Raw genomic sequence first — 12879 nt, 5'->3', positions numbered from 1 at the left:
TACCCTCCATTGCAATAAAACCTCTTTAACAAAATAGGAGTTATCAGACAAATGATCGGAAATTTCGGGGGGAGCTGACTACGGTAAACCTCAGGAAAAAAAAAAGTTGTGTTTCTTTAATTGCTAGGCATAAAATACACAAAACCACCTTATTCACAAAGTCTGCATTCATTTACATAGTGAGATTTGGGATTTCTGTTAGTTTCCTTAATGTTTCTGGAGCTGTATGCAAGTCAGCTTCCTCAGCAACCAGGAGGATTAGGTCTAAAAAAACAGAGAGATCTGAACTTCTCATGTTATATCTTGTCTCTAACACTGAAAGCGTTGCAAAAAAAGCTAAATATCACGAGACTACTGATAAAAGTCAGGAGAGTTGGCAGTTCTGCAGACATTTATGGGCTTGGTAACACATTTTTCTGTTTTTAAGTGAAAACAGACAAAACAGTGCACATGCTAGAATAATGCCAAGGCACATTGCAATTACAATACTGGAACAGACAACTATTCTGTTTTTATGGATGCTTTTGAGAAAAACAATCCCTATGTTCAGCTCCCTGTTACATTTATTCTCCAGAATTCTAGTGCCAAAGGCTTCCCCATCTTCTCTGTGGGCTTTCCAAACAGAGTTCACCTCCTGTGAAGCACCACAAAAATACAGCTGCTGTGGAGCAGCTCCTCTCCTTGCTAAGATGGGTTAGAGTCACATCATAGAGAAACGGCAACATGAAGTGCCATAATCACACTCAGAAAGCATCAGGAGAGATTTGTTTTTTAGGACATAAAATTATTGACTTTCAGTGTTTTGCTTCCATTTATAAACTCCATGAAATGTTCTGTGGATAATCTAGCATTGATCTACAAAACAGTCTGGATTTCCATAGCAAGGTACCGCATCTAGAAATCTTCCAGAATATAATGGTGGTATCATCACACTAGCCTGTGATAAAATTGGTGAAAAGGAGTATTTTCTGTTTGGAGTTCCAGCAATATTATCAACTTTGCAGGGAGCTATAAAAATTACAATACAGAATTATAGTCAATTGCAAGTTAATTTTTGCTATAAAATAAATCAAACAAAATTTTAAGAAAGTCATGATAAAATCTTGGGTGAAAAGGTCAACTATTACAAAAATGTTTCACTGTAACCAAATCACCAGTGATAGTTAAGGCTGGGAAGGCTCAAGAGCTCCAGGATAATGGAGCACACACAGTAACAAAGGCTTATCAAACCTTTTAAGTAGGTTCTGAAAGTGGGAATTGAAGTTCTGGGAAATCACTGATACCAAATCTGCTGTGTGCAATGCATAAACCAGAAGATGAAACAAGTATTAGTTTTCTCAGAAAATAAAAGTCTTAAGACACCAAAAATTAAAAAGGAATTACTCTCATTAGTTAATGCTAACTTTTGAGTATGAACAAGCAATACTAAAGCAAAGATCTTGCAGGGGTTCTCAGAAGAATTCTACTGACATAACTGAAATATGCTAAAATAATTCAGCTAAAAAGTGTCTGATTTGGCAAGTCATATATTGCTGTGTTGCATTCTGAGGTGACACTGGTGACGGCCTTGAGTCTTACCACTTTAGAGTGTCCTCTACAAGGACATGACAGTGTTGAATGTGCCCTAGTTGGTAAGAACAACAGTAGAGTTACCGTGCTCTGATCATATGGAAATGGTGAATTAGTGTTGGAGCAAGAAAAGTGAAAGACAAAAACAAGAAGAGGGGGGCAGCGGGGAATATTGTGTTGCTGGTCCAGCTGAGAAGGCAGAGTGATGATTTAGGACTCATTAAAGGGCGAAGCAGGTTGACTTGCTGCCACTACTGGGGCACAGCAAAGGGGATCGTATCGCCTCCCACTCTCTTAACCCACTGCCTTTCACACGTGTAACTGCATAAGGACAAGGTCTACAGGTAATTGCAGTGCAGGGACAGCCGCAACTCAATGGAGTATTCACTACATACATACATCCCCAGCCTCCCTACTCCATCTGTAGCCCCCTTATAGCAGCTCTACCTGTGATGGAGGTGTTAGGAAAATCTGGGAAAGACAACTACTGGGTGACACGTGTGTCACACGTAGCTCTCTTGTGAGCTGTGCTATTCAGTGCCTTCTAATTTAATATCCTCAAAATCTCCTAAGACAGCAGTTAAAATTTAAACAGGCATTCTGAAAACACACTCTTGATCCCATTATCAGTGTCGTGGATGGGATTACAATGAGGGTGGTAATGGCAGAAATTTTTTAGGAGAGATTTAGTATCAACAGCAGGAGTGGCCACTAATTGGATTCTTTCTGTGTCACCGCAGAGTTGTCACGGGACCCTCGTTCTCTGTTGAACACTGCAGCTCTCAAGGCACTCAGAAAGGAGCTTTCTCAATTGTTATCGCATCAGTCTGCCTTCCCACTCAAACACAAATCCCTCAAAGCCCTTTCTAAAGCTAAGGAAATCATGGAACCCACGACTCTCATGACATCTGCGACAACTGTCCAGCCTCGCCTGAGTAAGAACGAGTCCTGCTGTTACACAAGGCTCAAACTCCTTGAACATATAACATCGAGTGCAGTAAGTTAAACACAGCTAGACAATAAACTGCAAACTGTCAAAATAGTCTGCAATAAAGTGATCTAGTCAGAACAGAATTTGCAAATCTTTCAAAATATTTTTTTTCCATAGCTAACTACCACTGAGTGTGGGTTTTATAATGGCTCCCACATTTGAAAACACTGTCCCCAGCATCACAACATTTTTAATAAACTGGTTTTATCAGTTCCTTACTGAAATGAGAACTGTTACAATAATTTTCACACTGATACTTGCCATCTCTAGGATACTTCTGGATTCCTACATGCATTTTTTCCCTAATGACCTCTCATTTAGCCTACTTTTTGAAGATGTATTTACATGCCATTTGGAAATTCATCAAGGGGTTTTTTTGCAATGTGAAATTACACCAATCATAATTAATTTTTTTTCCTCTGAAATGGAGACAAAAATCAATGAAAGGCCAAGGAGACATGCCAAGCAGCAGAAACTGAGGTTGCATATTATGATGGAACAAGCTCACCCACCTTGATTATAAAGTGCTAAGAAGAGGAAGCCCCTGACAAGCAATAAACTGACACATAATTAAGACAGTTCAGGGCAGAACACATTCTGGCTGAAAAACATTTTCCTGGGCTCTGTGTCACTGCTCAGAGCAGTGAGGGGAAAAAAAAAGGTGACACTTTGCAAACAACTCTGTGAAGACAATCAGTGTACCACCTAGTCTTCACTAGCTGCTGGAAAAAGAAACCCACCAGCTTTTGTGCAGTGCAGATTCCCTCACATCATACACACAGTTGATAGTACAGACATGCCTGGTATGTTCAGCATTCCATATCATGCAAAGATGAATTAGCCGCAACAAAAATGTATTACAGCTTTCATGCAGCATTTTATGGATCTGTTTGTACCTCTGGAATTTTTCACCTTGAGCATATCGTGGATCTACTGAGGTTTGTACTGGTCTCAGATCTTTTCCTCAGATTATGTTTATCTCACTGTGAGGAACATCTTTGTGATTTCTGAACACTTTTACAGCTGCTAGGATGCTAATGGGAACTTCATGTGTGTACCCAGTACAAGTGCTCTCAGGGAAAAAAAAAAACCAATGTCAAAGGAAGGTATGTAGAAGTCACCATAAATATGTCTTTGAATGTTTACCATCTGGAACAGTAGATTACATTTTGACAAGAAGCTGGACTGCCCCGTGGGCATTGTCTTTTAAACAGCCCCATCATTATAAAGGAAGGAAAAACATGATTTGCTGTTCCTAGTTTCTCAGCAAGATTTTCTGGCAGTGCTAGAGAAACTCAGGTTTTTTTTTTCTAGTAAAACAATAACAAGCTGGGCATCTGTAGTTAGCTATGCAGTTTCTTGGAAAATATGTTTTCTTATAGATCATCTGATCTGTGGTCAGACGCTACCCACAGAGAGGGCTGCGTTTCAGTGAGGCTGTGACAGCAGCGGGCTGCACAGCTCGCAGTGCTGCACCTTAGCTTTGCTGGAAGATGAAACCTCTGCGCACCACAGCTGGCTTACTGGGCTTCTCACAGGACAGACTGGGAAGAGCGAAGAGGAGAAATCCAATAAACAAGGCACACAAAGTTTTAACATTGGGTCATAGCGAGGGTTTCTTTGGGTTTGTTTTGCATTTTTAAGCTTGTAAAAGTTTCCATCACTTTTTACACTAAGAGTGGACTGCAAGAAAAATCAAAATGGTCAAATTTATGCACATACATCCTGGTCTGGTCATGCAGTCACATCAGGGATTTAACTAATTCTCTGTCTGAAATTGCTGTGCGTCGCTTCTGAGGACACATTCTTACTGAAGAGTGTGTTTGAAAATACAAGCTGAGAACAACCTGTAAAGGGGCCAAATAGCCCACTCAAAAAAAAAAAAAAAGTTAACAAAAAAGCTGGTTGGAGGCAAAATATATGTGCAACCTGAAACATGGTTTTATGGGCATCATTACACAGTTGAATGCCAAAATCACAAAGCACCAGCTATAAATCCCCTTGCTCAGCCTACTAAACAGATCTTATTTCAGAATGCATTATATACAGCATTATTTATAGAATATCTCACCTGTAAATGGTGAGGACAGTTTTAGGTTTCTTTCACAAGTAGGAGGCCAATAACTCGTAAGCACCACAGGTATGTGAGAGTTAGTGTGAAGATCTGTTACAGTGCAAAAGAAACAAATCATTTCGTTACTCTGCACAGGAAGACACTATATATATATACACACACACACACACACACACAAAAAGTAAACCTTTTATTAAAAAAAAAAAAATAACCCATCCTCTAGTGTCTCCATGTAGATCATTTAGAGTAAACCAATGCGAACATCTTCATTCTCCGATAAGCTAACATACTGTAATTAGTGATATCATTTCTGACTCCTTAGTTAATTTGCTGGGCTTCCCCCGCTCCAGACATCAATGAACTTAATAGTCGAATTAAATGAAAATGATAGCAGAGTACTTCCATAACTAATTTCTAATTACATTTCTGCCCCTCTTCCTTCCTAAACATAAATTTTTAGTTACTGTTAATTAACACTTCAGATTGCTAGTTTAGAATCTATAAATATTGCGAGACTAATGATCACATTATAGTGATGCTACTTAGTTTTCAATGACTTGTAAAACTTTCACAAACAGGTCTGCAAATGAATTACATCCATCTGCTCTGCTGCAGCTGCAAGAGCAGCAGAACATTGTACGCTGCCTTTCCCTACTTTCCTGATTTTCTCTTAACTTTAAGCCCACTTGTAAACCAAACCATCTCTATACCGTCCATCAGAAGCCCAGCCAGGTCTCTATAAAGGAGTCTTCAAACTTTACAGACATCTCAAATGCACTTTCAAAACACCCTGGTTCGCCTCCCAGCTGAGCCCCAGACAGGCTGCACGCTGCTCAAGCACCCTCCTCAAAACCTAGGAAATACTCCGTCGCCCAGAGTTTCCTCCTCCCGCCCGACCACGCAGTTTCCACGACGCTGTTGAGACACGGGGGGCATTTACACCCGCAGCAACAACCCTCACCCGGCTGCGCTGGAGGTCCTGGCACAGCACGTGTGCGCGGCGGCGGGGAGCGGTGCCTGCGGGAGCGGCGGCGCGGAGTCCCCCGCGCCTGTAAGGCACACCGCTCCACAAGAGGCTTTTCTAATCTGCACCTTCAAAAGCGTGCCCTTAGCTGCGTTAAGAGTGTCAGCTCTGTGAAGACCGCCAAGCATCAGGCTGTGCTCGCTGTTATCTGTCAGCCGTACAATAGCAGCATTGATAAGGCAGCAGCAACTGGCTTTGACAAGTGTGCTGTGCTAGCATTCCTCTGGAAACCGTGAAGGAAAGAGAGAGCGAGAGAGGCAGGAGGTGCCTTTTACTTTACCTGAACGAAGTCTGGGGTTTTATTTTTCCCTCCGAGCTGCTGGAAACGATTCCTCCCTCTTCTCCCTCAAAGCTAGGTAGTTCTTCTTTTGCTTACAGCTCACACTTGGGGAAGACCACACAGCTCCAGCAAGGCTGCCTCTCTTCCCTAATCCCCACTCGAGTGTGATGACACACACTAACCCCAACCATCTGTTGAAACACGTCCTCAAGCACTCAGCACAGTGGTGTGTCAAGCCGGGCTGCCCAATCCAATCGCTGGGGCTGGGTGGCTCTTAAGGAGCTGGAGGCAGAGACAAGGGCAGAAACTATAGGGCTGAGAACTCTTTTGCAAAGTAACCTGAGATTTTGAGAAAGGGCTGCTATTGAAAAAAAGCGCAGAAGGGGGAGGTACTAGCGGGAAGGTAGAGGGAGTGGATTAGTCTGGTGGCCAGTTGTGTTTCTTCTCACAACTCCTTGTATTCCCAAGGGACCACTGGAACACCACCATTCCCCCCCACACACACACACACACAGTGGGATGCACAGAAGCGCAAGAGCAACACTACAGTTTTTTACGGCGAGTCTATCGAGGGCAATCTCCTCCGAGAGATGCTTTTCTAAAAGAGATAAAAGATGCAGTTTGACATCCTGATAAAGTGCTGCTAACGTGGGGGTCGTTCGCACCGCAACGTGACATTTGCGTCCCGAAATCCCAACTCCTCACCGTGCCGTGATCACCCCCTGGCTGCCTCCAGCCTGCCTGGGGGAACGGCGGAGAGAGGCGGAAAGAAAGCCGCGGGGCGCGGCGGGGAGAAGCGAGATCCAACGGGCAGATACTTCTACTTCTGCACAGAAACCTGCAAGTCCTTCCCACGACCCCGCCCTGCCCCGGGCTCGCTGTAGACGCCTGTGCTCCCGGCCGCGCCAAGCGGCACCCTCGCCACCCGCGCCCTGCCCGCTGCAGCCGCTCCGCGCCCGCGGCGCTGCTGTGACAGCTCCGGCCGCCGCGCCGCGCTCCGGCTCCGCGCAGGGCTCCTCGCGCCGGGCTCGGCACCGGGCTCAGCGCCGCGTCCCCGCGCCCCCCTCTCCGGGAAATGGTGTCACCAGCCGGTTGCTTTCTCCCCTTCCCCACCGCTTCCGCCGCCACCGCCGCGCCCCCTCGGACTTTCTTGCGGGATGCAGCCCGAGGGGTGAAGGCTCGCTGCCCTTCCCCGCGGGAGCTGGCACTCGCCACCCCCCGCCACGCCGGGGCGGGGGGCTCTGGGCAGTGCCCCGGCGGGTCTGGACTGTGTCTAGTCTGTACCTCAGTTTCCCTCGGCCACAGAGCAAGCGTTATCACACCTTCCTCCCTCTCAGGGACACTGCCAGGAAAAATACACTAATTCACAGAAGATGTCCGGGAAGGACAGATAAGAGAGGCAGAAAAGCTGCTAAGTGCCAAAGAAACAGTTCTTTCTTTCCCCTCCCTGTAATAGGATAGTGTGGAAGAGAGACTTAAAATCCCAAGGGTTTTTACCTCATTACCAAGTGCCTGACTTGACACTTGCATTAAATCTACATTTCGCATTATGACAGATGTGTTTTCTTTGAACTGAAAGGGAGGAACGTCGTTTTGGCATTAAAAGTTACTCTGAAAGTGTTAACATCCAGCTTGAAGAAAGGTTTGCAATTGTGAAAAGACACACTCTACCCAGCTATATGAAAGCCATATGAGAGTCTTGAAATCTTGATTTGGCTAACTTGTTCTTTAATACCTTACACAAGGCTATTTTTGAACCACTAGTGGCAAAGTGAATGCTTAATAAAAAGTGAGATTAAAGAGCTGTGGTTTGTGCCCAGTTAGCTGTTATCAGAGCCAACCTGGAGAAGAAAGGAAAAAGAAGAAGAAACTGTAGTCACAATTGCGTTTGCTCAAATTCTTCCCCAAAGTGATTATACGGTGTCTGTTTCGGCCTATCAAACTGAAACTGCTTTCACAGATGTTGGGTATTCACTAAAACACTACTCCCTAATCTGCTAATTCCAGATAAATAAACAACTAAACAATATTTTCGACAATAATATGTGGTGAAGTAGGGATGCAACTACTGTCCCTGGGGTATCATAAGATCCTTGACATTGCCAATTATGTCTTCAGGGTGAAGGTTTGGTTTGATTTTGTTTTATTTTAGCAGACTGTGGTCTGTAAACAGGCTGGATAACCTTACACAGTCGGAAAGCCCTGGAGACATTATTAGACTCATTTGCATTCTCTTTAGCTGTACTTCTTACCAGTATTGTATTAGTAACTCTGCATTAAAAATGTATAGTGATCAGAGATGTGGAATATCAAAAAGCCCCCAAAATTGTGCTGTATCATCCTGTGTACTGACTCATTGTCTAAAATGCAGCTCAGCTCACGACTGCTCTGTTTCATATTGGTAAGATGAGATGCAAACTCAACCGGGTTTAACCTCTAGATACTTCTAACCAACATGAACTACAGTTATGTGCAGTACAATTATTTTATGTTGTGTTGTGTGTATGCTTACACAATATTGTATATTATATCTGTGTATAAATACACATAAACAAGATACTGAGCATTCATATGATGTACAGGCCCAGTTCTCTTATTTTTTATGCCTGCGTAAGTCAGGGACGCCTCACAATAGTGTAAAATTAACATGGTTAAAAGGACCCCTAATTTCGTGTTTTGTACACAGAGACACATGCACGCACACACTTATCTTCAAAGACTCTTCAACAACTTGAAATACTTTCATCTCCAAAACCAATGTGAGCAATAGCCCTCAAACATTGCACTTGATCATGTTTTCACATAAAAGCTACTGCTGATGTTGCGGGATAATTTAACTGCTACTCTTAACGACTCCAGCCAGATTTAGTTTGCTGTGACAGTTTATAACATACTTTTCTGCCGCTTCTCCTCTCTCCAGACTGCCATCTGCAAAGAGTTTAGGTTTTAAAGGCTGAAATGAAAGCTGCACTGGAAGAGCTGCACCTGAAATACTGTTAAAATAATGCACCAAAAAACAGGTTCTCAAGTTCACTCTCAAACCCGTGAACTCCTGCTAAGGTCAGACTGACCCCACTCAGATAAGACTTGTAACAAAGTGAATAACGCTTTACATGAGTAACTCAAGACAATCCTAATATGCAAGATTAACTGTAGGTAATTCTGATATCGAGAAATAGTCACTCCTGTTTTGTTCCCACAGTTAACATGTCCCTTACTCATTAGCTCCAATTAGTTTCCATGGTAGCCATCAGCATTTTTAAGCCAGGGCACTGAGCTTCACTCAGTGTTCCTAGACTAAACTCACCACCTTTCCTCCAGCACTCATGGCCTTGGCAGTTTTGTGTGTCTGTGCGGACATACGCACACATTCACACACGTGCACTTCTGCTCAAGAACCTCATGTAATTCTCAACTCCGGCATCTTCAGCTCTCAAAAGTAATTGAAGGGGATTTTTTATGGTTCCTGAAGAAATCTCAGTCTATCGCAGCTGCCAATATGAATATAATCTCCTTTCTTATTTCCTTGAATCATTACCCTGTATTCAATTAGTTTTGAAGAGTTTATATAGGAACAGGAGAGGTTCTAGAACATGACTATAAATCCACAGACAAGTCCACAGTCAAATTCTAGCCTAAAATGTACACATGCAGAAGCTCATGTTGAACTTGGGTGATATATTGATGAGGTATAACAAAAAGGCCTCTAAAATCCTGACTGGGAAAGAGAAGGTAAATAAAGAATTACCAACAAATGTTTCTCTCTAAAGATCTCAGCAAATGGCAGGTTCAAAGCAGCACGGAAAGATATGCTTCTTCATATGGAGCACAGTGAAGACTTGGAACTCCTAGCTGCAGTATGCAGTGGAGGAAAAAAATTACATGTATTCAAGTGTTTGGGCAAGTTCATGGCAAAAAAAAAATCTACTCACAGCAATTAAATACAAATACAGAACGTCTGGTACAAGGAATCCCTGAACTGCCTGGAGAGGGTCCTGGACAATCTGTGCTTGGCCTGTTCTTACCCTTCACCCCAAGCATGTACTATTTTCCACTATTGGAGGGTGCCGAGCCTAGTACACCCATGATTTAGTGTTTCTTTCTTAAAGAATTTAGCCAGTGGTAGTTTTTGGGCCTCATCATGGGTAGTATAAGAGAGGTTAATTCCTTTTAAGAACTTCAGCCAAGATTTTTAAAGGTTGGCTCATAAATCCATATTCAGGAACCTAAGTAAAAATGTTCTGATCAGAAGTATTGAGTATACAGCAGCTGCTACTGAAGTCAGCAGTTAATTTTATTTTTCCTCATATGTAGCCATTCCAGAGTCAGACATGGGCTCATGTAAAATTTGGGTGCTAAGTCCCAAAGTATATTCTGTGCAAAACTCTGCTCAGCTGTTTCCTAACCTGGAGTCACCTAAATTCCACAGACACATGGTCTTTTAAAAGCATTCCCCTGGCACCTCTGTGCATTCCCCCATGCTGAAAGCTCATGTCCAAGGCCAAGCAAGACTCAGGAGTACGACATTCCTTCACTTCAGTCCTCTGAATTGCTTCATTGGCCTCCAACCAAACTTGGAGGGCTTTGAGTGGCATAATTAAAGATCAACTCTTTCTTCTAAAACCTGGACAGAGGAAGAAGAAATAGGTAACTTGTAGGATATGCACCCAAATACCCACTGGGGTAGCTTTCTCCTCACTGTGCCTGTTCAAACACATTCAGTTGAACACAAGAGTCCAACAATGATTATTCTGTGTAAAAATATGATAAGGTTAATGTGCAAAAAATACTGAAAGATTCAATGAGTTACATACAGTGCAAGAACAGGAAAATGCAGGATTCTGTATCCTAGAAGCATGGATGCTAGTTCAGGTGTCCCAGAACAATTTCCATATTTTATGGGGTAGTGTATATGGGCATGTATTCACTCAGTATGAATCCATACATATGCTAGGTACAAAAGGACTGCTTTAGAAATGCATTAAGAGTGCAGTTCTAGACTCACGATTACCTGCCTGCACATAGCTGTTGTGGGATGGAAGAGTCTAGCCTTCTTCAGTTTTTAAAGGAAGCTCTCCTGTCTTCCTCCATCTTCCCTGCAACGGAATCGGATGGTACGGAAGTTATACCCAACTACAATTTATCTCAGATCTGCAATGCTAAAAATAGTTCCCCTGAGGGGTAACTAGAACAGAGGATAGAGTGCAGGTGAGACAGACAAAAGTTCATAATTGACTCAATTCATCACAGGGCTTTACAATTTGTCAGGTTGTTGTCATCACTATCACTTGCCCCCAGAAGAAGATTAATGGTTTCAATGATCGCCAGTCCCCAGTTTGTGTTGCTTCACTTTATCCCCTCTCAAAATACTTGTTCTCCTCCGTTACTGTTTCTTCTAAGGTAGCTCCCTTATTAGTGGTTGTATAGTAATTCAGTACCAAGTAAGGCCATTGCAATAATGAAAAAAGACATGTTTCTTACCCTAGCAGGAGAGCAGGTTAGATTTGTCATATCTAAATTTTTTTTTAGATATCCCAAAACAAAAAAGAAGAAGAAAAAAACCAACCAATTCAAACCCCGCATATTTGTCATGTCATGCTTACGGAAAAAGAAAACAAAGCCAGCAAAATTTTTTCCAAGCTAGAGCCTAATATGACGATTTTGCACTGAGAAGCTGTGGTTCTTCCCCCTCAGCTGCCAGCTGGACAAGAGTTCCAACTCCAGCACAGTAAACAAGTGATCAGGGAGTCTGGGAGGAGCTCAACACACCAGACAGTTGGAAAATAGAGGCAAATAAAGGCAGGAAAATCAACAGACTTAACCAGTCAGCACAAGGTGGGTGATCCCATGTTCAGCAGTAGGGAAAGTGCTAAGGGGAGAGTATATATGGAGTCTGTAAGGCTTTAAAGTGTGAGAACTCAGCGAGCAATGTGCTCTCAGAACTTGTGCTGACTTCACATTTTTGGACAGAGTTCAATTTCATTACTGAAAAAATCTGAGGTAAACCATCCAATACGTAACAAAAATTGAAAAAATGCCAACAATTTAGAAGCCAAAATGTCTCATAGCTTTCAATGTTAATTATTAGTAAACTGATGACCAACGGTCATCTTTAAGTCCCTCTCTCTTACACAATTCTTGTCTTCACCCTTACTTAAAGCTTCCACCCTGAAAAAATTGCAGGGACAAAGAATGAAGGACTTGAATGACTCCGAGGTTAAACTCACCAAAATCAGTAAAACTTTCAATATGAAAGTTCAGTCTTACCATTTCCCTCTTTGAGTATGCCTTTAATGTTGCACATATTCAAGGTACCACTTGCCTAAAAAAACAACTATGTTCATGATGTTGTTCTGGATAGAGCGTGGGAATACACAGTTTAACATAAAGTTTCATTTTTTCCTAGCGAGTCAAGGAAGCAACAGCCCCTGTAGCCCTTTTATTTTTATAGCAACAAAGCATCAGCAAATCCCATAACACTTTAGGAAAATATTTCATTTAACCCCTTTGTGATCTCATCTCAGACGTAACGATGAGAAAATTTGCGGGCAGAAAGACCAGACACATTGCAGTACCAGCTATACCTCTGTATAGAAACTTCTATATGATAGCAGGGACCTTTCAGTCTCACTTCTTTTCTCACTGAGAAAACAGGCCAATATGCTTAGGTTGCCTCTTACATATAATTAACTCAGAGTTGCACCTGCTAAGACAATTAACCTCAAGGAAACTGGCACCTAACGTAAGCACCTACAAGTAAACAGGTAGGCTAATACAGCAGTAATAACTGGCAGACTCACTCAAGGCCCTCTTGACCATAAATCTTGATGTAGTCATAACACCTAAGGTAAGCACATACTGAAGTCGTAATACAGCCCCAAGTCACCAAAAGAATGACAAGGCAGTATTCATTGCACGGGAGAATGCATGTGCTGGAACCA

General features: G+C 42.6%; 1 protein-coding gene across 5 annotated transcripts in view; it reads right to left on the bottom strand.

Annotated features, from left to right (window-relative positions):
* SULF1 (sulfatase 1) overlaps positions 1-12879 on the bottom strand; it is a 222340-nt gene that overhangs the window by 151447 nt on the left and 58014 nt on the right. For 4 of the 5 annotated variants that reach the window (XR_011047795.1, XM_068396021.1, XM_068396019.1 and 1 more), the window contains exons 1-2: positions 5939-6164; positions 4632-4724 (exon numbers count right to left, since the gene is read on the bottom strand). The exons of the other annotated variant lie outside the window; for it this stretch is intronic. The gene's annotated coding sequence lies outside the window, so the exon portion shown is untranslated. Of the gene's footprint in view, positions 1-4631; positions 4725-5938; positions 6165-12879 lie in introns of those variants that run through there. 5 annotated transcript variants of the gene reach the window in all.

Source organism: Nyctibius grandis, chromosome 3, assembly GCF_013368605.1.
Source record: "Nyctibius grandis isolate bNycGra1 chromosome 3, bNycGra1.pri, whole genome shotgun sequence".
NCBI lineage: Eukaryota > Metazoa > Chordata > Aves > Nyctibiiformes > Nyctibiidae > Nyctibius > Nyctibius grandis.
The sequence above is the reverse complement of the archived record's forward strand: the minus strand, read 5'-3'. Positions and strand labels throughout refer to the sequence as shown.